This window comes from Sceloporus occidentalis, unplaced genomic scaffold (genome assembly GCF_023333645.1).
Source record: "Sceloporus occidentalis isolate IW3139 unplaced genomic scaffold, rSceOcc1.0.p SCAF_50, whole genome shotgun sequence".
In the NCBI taxonomy this organism is placed as follows: Eukaryota; Metazoa; Chordata; class Lepidosauria; order Squamata; family Phrynosomatidae; genus Sceloporus; species Sceloporus occidentalis.
This window is the reverse complement of record NW_028317030.1, coordinates 2,626,680-2,641,268: the sequence shown is the minus strand read 5'-3', so window position 1 is coordinate 2,641,268 and position 14,589 is coordinate 2,626,680.

The following is a 14,589-nucleotide window of genomic DNA, read 5'->3' as shown; positions in this document are numbered from 1 at the left end:
CAATTGCCCAACGAGCCAAATTAAAAATTGCATCTATCCGAAAGCTGTCTTTTTCACTTGAAACTCCTGTAGAAGCAACGAAGATCTAAGTACTTTAACGTAGATGCTTTATCTGTAAGAAAAAATGGTAATATAATACTGCAGGCTATGCGTTTGTCCATTTATGACATCCTAGGTCTTAGGTGTGTGGCTCCTGCAGGGGTATGCATGTATGGCAACAGATCAGCTTGGGTGAAATACTTAAAGCTTAACAAATGATGAAAGTAGTTTTATAGCAAAACCACATCATATGTCATTTTTTTAATTATTTATGTTTATTCGAAAGAAAAAAATGGATAACAGGAATAACAGGATTGTAAGCTTGCGAGCCGAGTCTCTCCACCTAATTGTCTTAGTCTGTAAATTCTCGTCTTGTCAGACCCCTTGAATATATGTATTGTATGAAGCGCTGCGTAAATTGTTGGCGCTATATAAATAAAAGATATTATTATTATTATTATTAATAATAAAAACATTTGCACTGCAAAACAAAAAATGAAATTGTTGAAATACATTTGAATTCATTTGTCTGATTTGTCATGCTTTGCTGGTACTTCAATGGTTAATGTACCCTGGAGGAGGTATATAATAATACCTCCGTACAAACAACAGGGTCATATAAACAGCCAGATCATAATAGGTGGGAGACCCAGACATCTTTTAATGTCTTGAGACCCAGGTGTTGGAGGAGGGGGCTGCCCAATTTCAAGGACAGCAAAAATTATTATGATAGCAAGACGAAGAGAGAATCTACGCAGCTGTGTTTAATCTATATGCACCAAGTGATTGGCCACATAAAAAAAAAATCTATAAAAAAAAAAATCTATAAAATAAAAAAAAATATATATATATAGAAAAATAAAAAATAGCACATTTGTGCAAATCTCCGAGATCCAACAAATGCAAGGCAATGCTTGATATATCACTTGGCTTTAATTAAAAATAAATAAATAAAAAGTAAAAAAAAAACAAAAAAAAAACATGCCATTGTTTCTTTAAGAAAATCAAAATGCATTCTGTATCGCAGACCCTGGGCGCGTTTGTATGGATCATCTTGCAGTGCACTGCATGACACAGGTATCAATCAAACTCACGCAGTCGGTCATTCCAAATGATCTAGAACAGTTTCTCCAGGACACGGAAGGATCTATTGTGCTGATGTCTATACGGGCTGCAGATTTCTCACCTTCCGTATTGTGGTGTTGCATTCATTGTATGGTATTGTGGGAACGACCATGAACTGAAAGATACTTTACCTAACGGTATCCATTACACAGCTGCGATGCACGATGAGATCATATCGCCTTAATTATCAAAAGATTCAGCGGGGTTTTGCATCATTCTGGTGCTGATTGTTTTGAAAAGGAAGTAATAAAACAATATTAGGGATATTAAAAAATGTTCCACGCAACCTACTGTCAATCACAAGAGCATTAATAAAACATTATTATAGATGAAACCCTTCCGACGGCTCCATGTCAATCTGTTTTGTTCCAGAAGATTTTTCTGAGGGTACTCTTCAGTTCTTTGTACTCTGATCATGCCTGCCTCATGTCAATGGAATCAAGGCCAGATTGGGGAGCTTTGGGCCCTGGAGAGCGATTATACAGTTAGGGCCCCTTCTCCGGATTTCCTATCTGCCTCTTGCGGTCTTCTTTTCTCTTCTATTCTCTCTTCTTTGCACATCACTTGCTGGCAACTTCTTTCCCTTTTGCTCTTTTATCTTGCTTGTCTGTCTTTTGTACTGTATGTACACACACACCTATACATGTATATACATGTAAACACACACACACTTATGTACATATACACACAAATATATATATACATATACTGTATGTCCACACACACATATACACATATATATACAAACATATACATATAATGTACATACACACATTGTACATTGAAGGTTTTCTCAGAAGAGTGGCTTTTTTGGAGAGTTTCTGTGGGAATTGTTACCCATTCATCTAGTAGAGCATTTCTGAGATCAGGCACTAATGTTGGACAAGACCCCGTAATCATGTGCAGCAAGCCATCCCATTGGTCTCCATAGGAGTGCTTTCCTGCCATCCATTGGCTGCTTCAATCCAATCAGTGGCGACCACGGAGCGAGGAGCAGCTGCTGCTTTATGGCTGCTACTTCTGTGTAAGGTAAGTTTCTCATTTTGTAAGAATACATATTAAAGTACCCACAGAGCTTTTTCCGTACTTCCAAGACTTCTACTGGTGCTTCCAATGGGTTAGGTCCACAGGGAAACCAGGTCCCCATTCTTCTTCTTCTGTGACACTTTACTCTAATTTGCTTAAAACATACATCAATAAAATACAATATGTATCATCAGTACACCTGTCGGTTTTGGAGCATCGGATGAGCTGGAAGACTGACTTGGTGATGGCTCGGCAAATAGCAACCAGAACGGGCAGAATCTCCTTTCACAGCACAAGTACACACCTTTCATTATATATCAGAATATTGACACATCATGAGAACAGGGCAACAAAAGGTTCCTTAGACACACTTTGTTTCCAGTACAACGTCCCTTTAATTAAAAAATAAAAACATACATTTGGTAAGGCAAGTATGCATTTTTCATAAGAAACTGCATTAGAATGACAATCTAACCAAATTATTCATTTCGTGCCACCTGGGAATCCTGAAGAGGCGCTTTCAGCGCTGAATGAGCTATTGTTTTCCATATTGAATTATGGATCTCTGAGATGCTGTTCTGTAGCTAGAGAGCAGATGACCAGATCCGAGTCCCTAACGCACTGAGCTGGTTAGCACTACCCTTAATATTCCATTAGAGCACAAATGCACCTCTCAGCAAAGCTCTGGCTCAAATGTTTCCTTCCATCCCCCTGGCTTCAGCGAGGCAGTCTGATTGATAGCAACCATAGAATTCCTAGTCCTAGCATCCATGGGTGGACATGGTAATTAGCTGATATGCAGCTGCCCTTCCTTACAGAGGTCAGAACATACTAGAGAAAAACAGAAAAACAGTCTGTCTGGAGATAACTGGCATACAGCTTAGCTGGGCTTGGCTGGGAACCAGCGGCAGTGCCTACCGCAGTAACACGAACCATAAACCAGTCTCGAGAATCAGAAACAGTGATTTACTCATGAAATTTGGGTATCTGCTGCTATGTGTGTTCTGCGGTACTGGACCTGCAGCTGTGTTTAAGTGGTGATTATTGGTTACTCAAGCTGTATTCGGTCAGCGACCAGTCCTCTCTACAAGCAAATAACGAATATACTTAACCCAGTATGGATATGTCTAAAGAAAAGACGCAAAATACAAAGATAAAAAATAAACGTTCCAAAGAAAAGGATAAACAAAATAAAAACATACAAAACATTGTTGTTATTTTACTGAAAGTATTAACCCCTTAAGGACAATGGGCGGTCCCTAAACGCATTGAAAACAATGCATTTTGAGCCCGTACATGTACGGGCTTTGTCACTGAGGGGTTAAACAAATCTCAAAGCAAAAAGACCACACAATCTATATACCTAAATACGTGCCGCCGTATCATATTGCTCTCTGGTGTACGAATCGAAAGAGAGGCACAAAACCAAGTTATAACAAACAAAAGAGAAATGCAACTTCCAAAGCCTGAATGTTAAACAGAAGTATAACGCTCTAAATGTTCACTTCTCAAGTTCCTAAACATAACGCATTAGGCACCAGGCTTCTTCAATAACATCCAAACATCATTACCAAAATTTGTCTGTAAATGTCGTGGTACATTGGGTAAACATAAGAGAAGAACATCTCCCCTCAGCAAAGCATTTGTACGGCTCTACTCATAATCTTATGGGATAAACACTCCTGGTTCTCCTGGTCAAGGCTGAAGAAGACAGCCTGGACTTTTGGGACAGTCCTTGATGTAATGGACCATGTCCCTGCTGAGGACTAGGCTGTCTGAAGCCAAGAATTCCACAGGGCTGGTCTGGGTTGACAATATCTAATGCCTGACTCTAACCTACAAGATCATGATCATGCCCTCGCTCACTACCTTGCCTTCTATCTCCTCATATACAGTAGACTGAGCAGTTCTGGCCAGTGAGGTCCCACTAAGTTAAATATAACTGTATGGGGAGGTTGTTGCTTCCTGGTTATAAAGAAGGAACGGTGGAATTATTTCAAACAAAGCACTGAGTGTCTATCAACGATACAAAGTAGGCCAAACATCTTCCCCATGCAACAGAGGATCTTTATCATCCACTTATTGTATCCGGATTAATCAGGAAACAATATGCAATATACTGGATAAAAATAAACGATTCCATGATTTTTAACGTTTTTATTAATGTTTTTATTTATTTGCATTTTTTTCTATGTAATGCGGGAAGCAGCTGTGTGGCAGAATGACTCATATCCTGCTTTAGTGTCAGATAATGGTCAGACTTGTTCAGCAAAGGACTCGGCTCGTAACACTGTCCCCATTCTCTGAGTCTTCCCCATCTATCTAGAATCCTGGAACAGGACCGCAGAGATCTTGGCCACAACTAAAAAAAATAAGTCAATGAGAAAATAACCTTTTAACCGCCTCTGTAAGTTTTAATACCTACCTTTAATATCTGTTTGCAATAATATTGGATATAAAATGGATTACATAAAAAAAAATAATAAAACTGCAAATATGTTTTATTAATGGTCTAAAAATAAAAACATAACTGCAGAAGGCTCTCGGATTGTGATGACATTGACGGATCACAATAGATTAAAAATATTAATAATTAACCACTTGGAAATAAATATTGCCAATGTTTCTTGTTGTGATTTTTGTTGAGATAACATATTTTTTGTGGTTCCACGAAACGAGAAATAAGAAAGTTAAAAAGTAATCTGGTGAAGTCCTTAATAAGTAGCAAAATGGCTAAAAAAAAAGGGACCATTGGACCTCTGAAATGTGAAGAGTCAATTTAAGATCTGCTGAAATGTTATTTTATTCAGTTTCTAAATTGACTTTTTTTTTATTTTTGCCATTTTTGTTTTACAAAGTAAAGAATTTAGGATTAGTTGATAAGCACCTGCGTACTCCAATGATGTATAAATGATCACGTCGTATTACTTCACCAATTATTTTTGAATAGATTGCTCCAAGCAGGTAAGCGGTTAAAACACTCTGGGATTCTTCATTCCATTGAAATGCAAATAGCAGATTTTTAAAACGCTCACATCAAGTGCAGTCTGTACTTTAAACAACTCGAAAGAGCTGCCTGACCCGCGCTTTCCCCAGAGAATTCCTACTTTGCCACGAAAATGTCTCTGCTCGAGCTTAATTATTACACATATAGTAATGTTTTAGCAGTATATATTTATATAGGTTTTTTTTTTTTATACTTTTTTATTACAATTCAATTAAAATCCGGAATATAATTTCAAAAGGCAACACTTTTGAGTGTAAAGCAAGAATTGTAGATGATCCTGCCATAGTCTGGTGATATCTATATGTTGGTCCATCCATCTCTATTTTTATTCATGGAGGAAATGTTAATTGTCCACCTAGTCAAGCCTTCTGTAGGTCAACCTAATATATCCAGCCTAAGGCTATCAGGCAGGGGCAAGAATTTCATAAATCCTTCTTATATGAACTGTTGGAGGAGCAACTGAAGGAATAAAGTGTGTTGGATGAACAGGGCCATATCGTGGGCTCCATGCCAAGCAAGTCATAGTAGGTCCTCCAAGCCCCCATAATGCCTGGTGGTGCAATGAGAACCACCATGAATTATGATGTAATCCGGTACTCCGCAACATCATTTGGGGTGTAGACCCTGAAGGTGAAATCGAGATCTCTACATACAGGCCCTGATTTCTGTTGAGGTAGCCCATAGGACAACTGGCCCGAGCCTCTAAGGTGAATCCTGGGCCCAGAGCATCTGCTCCCTTTGCCCCAAATTAAAGACAACCCTGTGGGTGAAGAGATGGAGGCTTCAAAATAATGGAATGCCTAAAATGAGCGTTGAGGGGTTAAAGAGAGGGAAAGGGGGTACATCTTTGGGTTTTTCAGACTATAAAGAGGTTCACATTGTGCGTTTGTATGCATCGGTGCTCGTGTTCCATGGTTCTGTACAGAATCGTATGAATTCCATATATCTGATCCGTCAGAATCCTCCAAAAACCTTCAGTAACAGATTGGCTGTAATGGAATGCACAGAAACACACAGCCTGCCTCTGGTGCACTGCAGGGGATAGCAATCTATATTAGATAATCTAGCTAATATATTCCGCTGATGTTCCGAGAGATAATAATGCAATGTGTGTAGGTTTAATGTGAAAACAGAAGAACGTGGCAAGAGAAGGTAGAACTCTGCGCGTTTAGATAAGAATGCATCCAGACGAGCAGAATTCAATAAAGGGACGGGCTATCCGGCGAGGTCGGGGTGGAAGGGAGGAAATTAGTTAATATCATTCTCCTCTTTACGCAGGCCCTTAAAAAATGGAAATATAAATCAAATATGACATACATCTCCATCAAATGAATTAATACATATGGCCCCGTTACATAGTATCAGTTACAAAGCCATTGTGACATTCTCTGTGAATTAGAGAAAACCACAAACTTCTGCTTCCCTTGCCACAATAACCCATCCTTTCCTCCAAAACCACATACTGTATACCATATTGGGGTGAATATTGACCCCCCTTAGTGTATGCAGCATCCTTAACGGGGGAGTCACATGAAATAAATATTTCTTCTTGAGCATAAACCCCCAGCACTGTATACATTAATATAACCCCCAGTAATGTATACAGTAATATAACCCCCAGCACTGTATACATTAATATAACCCCCAGTAATGTATACAGTAATATAACCCCCAGCACTGTATACATTAATATAACCCCCAGCAATGTATACAGTAAAAAACCCCAGCGCTGTATACATAAATATACCCCCCCCCAGTAATGTATACAGTAATATAACCCCCAGTGCTGTATACAGTAATGCATTATTGTCAGTCATGTTATATTTTGTGACTTTCCTTGCACAATCACCACACTGAGCTGATGCTTTATGGCAATCCTAATGAAATCCCTTCTTCGGTAGATTTTTCTTAGTCACTGAGCCCAGGTGGGTGATTAAGACCGAGCCATTCTATCATTTACCATGCGCAGTATGATAAAGAGTCGGGGTGTTTGTCTAGTAGATTGGGATCAGGGCGAGAATTCATACAAATGGTTAATATGTAGCTGCCTAAAAATATTATGTTATTGGGCAAAAGCTAGAATGGTAAAAAAAGTAAATCGGGACAATATCTTTGAAAATGTTTTTTTATTCTGATCCAAGTAATAAGCAATTTTGGAAATAAATACGAGCGTTACGATAACTCTGGTATCTAAGGTTACTGCTGCATAATATTTTTAGGATCAATTAAATAAATACTAATTGTTATGCCCGTCTATGTCTACCCTTTGTACAGCGCTGCAGAATCTGATGGCGCTATACAAAACAAAAAATAATAACATTAATAAAATTCTGTTCGATTCGGTATATGTATACATCTCAAATTCTCTATTCATTTGTTTTTATATCTGTCATTTTAGATGTCGACGTCAATATCACATCATATGGTGAATATATCGTGAAATCCTCAAACCCTCCTTTGTTCCCCTTTTATGGATCATCGATTCTCGTGAAAGAAGGTAAAATACGGAGAGAGACGTTTTCAGAGATTCCACGCCGGATAATCGGCCTCCTAACACTTTCGCTGCTACTCATAGTCCTTAATTTAAAGGACACATAACATAATTAAGCCCCAACACCTCTTCACTGCGTAACTACCAGCAAGGTGTGTGCGTTACCACGGAAACGAGCGCTCGCGAAGGATTAGTGCATTGTCTAGGTACAATATCGTTTAAATATATCTGCGGGATCAATTACCCCAACATTCATATCTTCAAATGAACAATCTTTGATTCCGTAAATGAATACTTGGTATTGTTAAACCGAATTCTGTACCCCGGGTCCGAGAACGCGGCCGCATCTACCTTTAATAACGCATCGGCTCGATGATAAATCAGTTCGATGAATAATTTGATGCATCATTTATTTTTCTTCTGGCTCTGTTAGATCTGTATGTATTCAGTATTTTGGGGGGTTTTTTTGCTTTAAATGTAGCTCGGATAGCTGTGTTGGTTAAAAAAAAAATAAAATGAGTATTTTGGAATGGTAATCCAATAAAAAAAAGATATTATTTTTACTTATTATTATTCCATTAAAAAAATAGAATTTTAAAATGCTCTGAAATGACCTTTTCTGGGTTTTATTTCCCTATGTTATCAAGAAAATGATTACATTTTAAAAGGAACGTGTTCATTTTGGTTTTTCGATCGGTATAATACTATTATTTGCCCTTTCGCAATAGCCAGCGGTAGCTTCTTTTCATTGTTTCGGCTAAGGGCATTTTAATGCCGTCTAGCTCAGTCGCAGAAACCCGTCTGCTTTGGTTCACACACTGCGTTAGGTGTTTTAGCATGTCTGTATAGCTGCAGGTTTTATATCTGGATAAAGGAGGGGGAGGGGAGGCTTCGCTATTAACCCATTACATGCACACACACTCTCTAACAACTCAGCCCCTATGTGCCGTATCCGACTATCGCTAATTCTGCTCCGATTAAAAAAAAACTGGCCTCCGCATTAACTATTTACCAGCCTCGTGCTTTAATCACACTAAAGGCTTAACTGAAAATCATAAAATCGAGTTTTTTCTCTATAGATTATACCGAGTTGCCAAATCAGAGCGCATTTTTTCACAAAATCTAGAGAAATGATTTCATTTATAAAGCTCGGTGGGTTTTCTGCCAGACCTGCAGTAATTTACATATTTAATATTAATAGTTTTAGTAAAGAATACAGTTTATATTTTTTTTTACCAAATCATAATTCAATGACATTTTGAGAAAAAAAAAATCAATAATATTATTAGTTCTATCTCCCAAATTGCTGGAAACCCTCAGGGTAATAAGAACTGATCAGATGAATAAAAAGTCATTCCAGTCCAAATAATCTAACATTTGTTTTTAATTATCTGCTATCTCCAGATGATTGCCGCAATATTAAAACTTTGCTGGATGGCAGACCTGTGTATAGAGTCGCGTCGTAACTAGTTAGTATAAAAAATATAATATAAATTATCATTCGTCTAAAAAAAAAAAAAAAGTAGAGGTATTTTTGAAGAAGAAATGGATATCTCCCAAGTGTCTTTCTTCAGCAGGGACAGTCCCTCTGGGGTTCAAATCTCCCTACCCCTCTTTCGTTCATTGAGCTCAGAATATTTGCTGGGTATGCGTGTGTCACAGTGTTCTACAGTCACAATAATGTGTATATGAACCATGCAATGTTTATATTTATTTGTTAAATTGTATGAATAGAATACATTTTGTAACTACATATGTTACTAAGTTATAAATATGCCCTGACTCCAGCGCATAGGTTTCAGTTCGCTGTATGTAATATGTAATATGTTATATGTAAAATGTAGATAGAAAACCCGTTGATCCCTATCTGGACCTTGGTCTTATATCATGTTCAGAATAGCTTGACGCCCCCATCCTTTGCGTGTTTCCATTCCCTCCCTGCATTAACCCCTACCACTTCTGCTGGGAGGCTATTCTATTGAAGTACCGCCTCTGAGAAAATAAGCACATTGTAACATCACCTCTGCCCCTCAAGTTTTAGACGATGGGGTTAGTCCTGGCAGTATATATTGTGCAATTATGTATGTTCCTACTGAGGAGCATGACCTTTGATGCCCACCATGGGTCATGCTATAGGGCTTCCCATTGGAGGTGCAACCATGTCTCACTAAGTTCCACCCATCCTCCACACCCTCTCCCTTTAAATTAACTTTGTGTTCCTTTGGTAAATTGGGGATGAGATGTTGTATTTGTTCTTGGGAACACGTATGAGGTAGGTATGACTGTTTTCATACAAGGAGTCAACTTCTTAAGTTGTAGCCATGTCCGTAAATGTATGAAACCTGGTCTCGGATGAGCTATTCATAAAACAGAAGTAAATAAATCCAAAACATCTGTTTGGGACCGCGGACATCTGCCGGCCCATCTTGGCTAAGTTGGCTCGTGATGACCGTCTCTGCTTCAGGATCTGCGGTGGTTTATGCATAAAATAATTCCGGTTAGAAATCTAATACATGAAGCGATGGATTTTCCATGGATGTGATCCCAAGACTCCTGAATCACAAGAATCAGTGAGTCCCCGAATCCATACCCCCAACGTTTTACGTGTCCAGATCGGGATCGTGGCACGGGGTGGAATCAGAGGCATGCTTATCCACCCGACTTACCAGGAGAGCCACCTCGTGGTGCTAGGGTGACCACATCCGCCATGTTTTCCAGGACACATATAACATATACATAATGCTGACCAGCCCAGGTAAAATGCTGCCCTGCAGTATGGGGAATGTATAGACTTTTAGAAGGGAACCAATCAGTCAGTTATACATCCCCTATACTGCAGGGCAGCATTATGTAAAAATGTAATGTGTCGTGGACAACATGGCCAATGGTCACCCTACATGGTGCTCAACGACACATTGGAGCTTCAATAGCTCTGGGGGCTGCTCTGAGTGTATCAGAGGATCTATTCACGATATGTGCGAATATGCTCAAAGCTCAGGACTGCTCTGTAAAAATCCTGTAAAAATCCTAGGGATGTATGCCATTCACTCCAAGCACTTAATGAAAAAAATGGTTCTCCCTCTTCACTCATTTCATACAACACCAAGCAATTATGTGTGTGTGTCCGATTACACGTGCTTCAGTCAAGCTATTGTGTACTACGTTTCTGTAGATAGAAACCAAGTCACATGCAATCACACATTTTATATATAATATATAAATAATATAATATATGTATAATATATATGTATAGGTTCCAAGAACACCATTTTAGAGCTGCTACACTTACTGGTTATAAGTGAGGGATGGGTTTTTACCTTTAAGAGCTGCGTCTGTTGTAAATTCTATAGATTTCGTCACTTATCAGTTCCCGCTGGAAATCTCTTATTATTCTTTCCAAGCTGCCAGTATATTAGCTTCCATCAATAAATGATCAGGGAGGATTAATCAATTAAACTCAACATTATTACTCCCGGCAAGGTAAGTATTTGGGAGGGTGAAAAAAATAAATTAGCAGATCGTTTTTTTTTGTTATAAAAGATTGAATATTGTTGAATTCTGACCATTTTCTTTTTTAAGATATTTTTTGACTTCTTTGCTGGACTATTGTAATTTTATGATGGAATACAAAACACGCACCTAAAAGGGCCCTGCGAACTATTACAGGTGCCGGGTCCATTTTAGGACTCCAGAATATCCAAAATAACCAGAAAAAAAACACATTTAATAAGAGCCATTTACTTCCAGAAGCTGGAATTCAGATATTTGGATGGTGACTTAATGATCTGTATCATTCCAACAAAACAGCTAAAGAACATTAAAAAGTATATTTTAATGTAACTCATTTACTAGATTCTCAGATTTTCAATCCATCCATCTAATAAGCAACAATACATTTAAATATGATTTCCAGAACTTTCCTGACATATCTTTTGCATTCCTGAGATTACGATGACAATTAAGGAGCCGCGTTTTGTGCATTCATTTGATTAACGCGATTCCGTGTTAATTATAATATGCATGAGCTCACGGCTCGTGAATCGCATTACAAATAAAGGATGGGCTCTTGGTTTAGTAAAGACCCCTTTAGCACAGACAGGCATGGGGGGCTAACGTACCAAAGGTTATGGCTTTAGAGCAGTGTTTTCATGGAAGCGGGGAGCAGGCTCTTAAGGAAAGGCATTTAGGGCTTTAACCGCTTAACAAAGCGATGATAAGAATCAAACGTAACTGCTCTTGAATTCAATCCATTCTGCATACTGGATATTTATTACATTCATTGTATGTTGCTGGATTCCGATAGAATTCACCGTAAGGTCGTCAGCGTTTCTGAGCCAGCGCTTTTTTTTCACTAAATCAACAAAATGAAAGGTTGTATAAAGTACAAACCCAAATGCCTTCCTCTGCGGGCAGCTCTAATGCAAGGAATATGAAATAAAAAGGACGGGATTGAAGGGGATACAGATTTCTCCCTTATCACCTAATTAAATTCCTCTTGGCTGCCTTCATAGCAATTTTCACCTACCTCCTTTCATTCCTCTTTGTCCTCTGGCAGTTTTCCCATCTGTCTTCAGACAATTCCTGACATTTCTTAATTTTATTTCTCCGTCGCTGTCCGTCTCTGCATCCAGCTGCTTCCAGGACGCTAAAGGACATTTTCTCGGCCAAATTGTTCAATATTGACTCTCTTTTATATTCTGTATGGGCTCTCGCGGCGTATTAAAACAGACATATGTAGTGTGTGAAATAGGCTGAAATGGAACGTATAGGCTGTATTCTATAGTTTGCACAGATATTGGGGATTCCGTCACACATAATGCTCAGTGCGCCAAATACCACAATTTTAAGAATGTAGCCAAGATACGACTCGCCAGAAATGGGGTACCAATTGGCGCTAAGCAATATACGACTATATAGAGCGACTCAATATTCATGCCTCAGATGAGTGCTTTAAAATAGAATTTGCTGAGCGTGCATTATTTTGTACATGTGTGTGTGTGTGTAATTATATATATATATATATATATATATATATATATATATGTACACACAGTGCAGATATATTCTTAATGGAAGATCTTCGTACAGAAACCTGTATCACTCCCATCACTCCTGTGTTCCAATGGCACGTTGTGTTTGCAATTTTGTTACAGCCAGAAATGTCTGTTTTCCATTAAGAAGAAAAAAAAAAGGCTAAGTGACCCCAAATTTATGAGCTTGTTGGACGCCCCGTACCCAATTCATAGGCATTAATATGTTGTCGGCCCCTCATTTGGGAAAGTTTCCACCAGATTTTGGAGCGTGTCTGTGGGGATTTGCGACTATTCTGCCAAATGTGCATTTGGGGCGTCAGACATTGATGAGACGAGAAGGCCCGGCTTACAATCGGCTTCCCAAAGGTGTCGATGGGGTTGAGGTCAGGGCTCTGTGCGGCCGTTCGAGTCTCTTCACAGCAAACTCATCAAACTATTATTACCGTATTTGCTCGATTATAAGACGAGGTTTTTTTCAGAGCAAATGCTCTGAAAAATACCCCTTGTTTTATAATCGGAGTCGTCTTATAATCAGACCTCAAATAGGTCTGACTATGAGACGACTAAGATCCAGATCCCCCGCAGCTGCAGGGGACCCGGATCCTACTGTCCCCCCCCCCCCCCGCCCCACTTACCGGTACTTCTGGGTCCCCGGTGTGTAACTGGGGCAGCGTGTAGATGTCTACGCGATTCACGTAGGCAACTTCCGCTGGAGCAGGAAGGAGGTGTGGCTAGCAGCGGGGGTTGTCTGTGTCCATTGCGCAGACCTTCCCCGACTGTCAGAGATCAGAGTTCCCCGCACCAGTGCGGGGAACTCTGATCTCTGACAGTCAGGGAAGGTCTGCACGATGGACCCCAGACAACCCCCGCTGCTAGCCACGCCTCCTTCCGGCTGCAGCGTAAGTGTGTGGGATCTACACGCTGCCCCGGCTACATGACAGGGAAGTCAGAAGCACCGGTAAGTTTGGGGGGGGGGGCAGGGGAGTGTTAAATGGGGGGCACAAGGCATTTCTGGAGGCAGAGTGCTCTGTGAAATGCCATTTAACCCCCCTTAATGCCACTCTGCCTCCTGAATGCCTTAAACCTCCCTATATGCCACTCTTCCCCATAATATGCCTTTTAACCCTCTAAATGCCAGAGTGCCATATAGGGGTATAAGGCATTTCTGGAGGCAGAGTGGCACATAGGGGGTCAAAAGGCACATCATGGGGCACAGTGGCATATAGGGTTAAAAGGCATATCATGGGGCACAGTGGCATTTAGAGGGTATAAGGCATAACTGGGGGGCAGGTTGGAAAATAGAAGGAAATAAAACCAAAATATTTTTTTCAATCATAGCTTTTATTAAAAAAAATAGTTTAGATGAATTAACATTTACTGGTAAAACTTTTTTCCTATAGGGTCATCTTATATTCAGGCTTTTTCTTTTTTTCCTAAATTAATATTCAGATTTGGGGGGTCGTCTTATAATCAGGGTCGTCCTATAATCGAGCAAATACGGTATTATTATTTATCGTTCTATTTATCTCCATGTTGTTCCCGTACCTGGCTGCTTCTCGGGTTTTCCGAGAATGAAATGAAACGATAGGATATTGCAACATATAGATGCTCATATTAGCCCGGGATTAGGATATACAGACAATATTTCAGATAAATGTATCCTTTTGGGTCATTCTTGGCGCCAGAGAAGTCAGGCAGCTGTCTGCGGCGCCTGGATCAGGGGGAGCCAACAGTCACCCCAATGTGTAGAAGTCAATCTGGTACCAAACGGGGCATATAGAGAGATCTCTGCCTATATTATCATCCAAAAAGTACTGGTTTGGGTAACAAAGGGGCTTTGTGCCTGGCCCGGTCCGTGGGAAGCAATA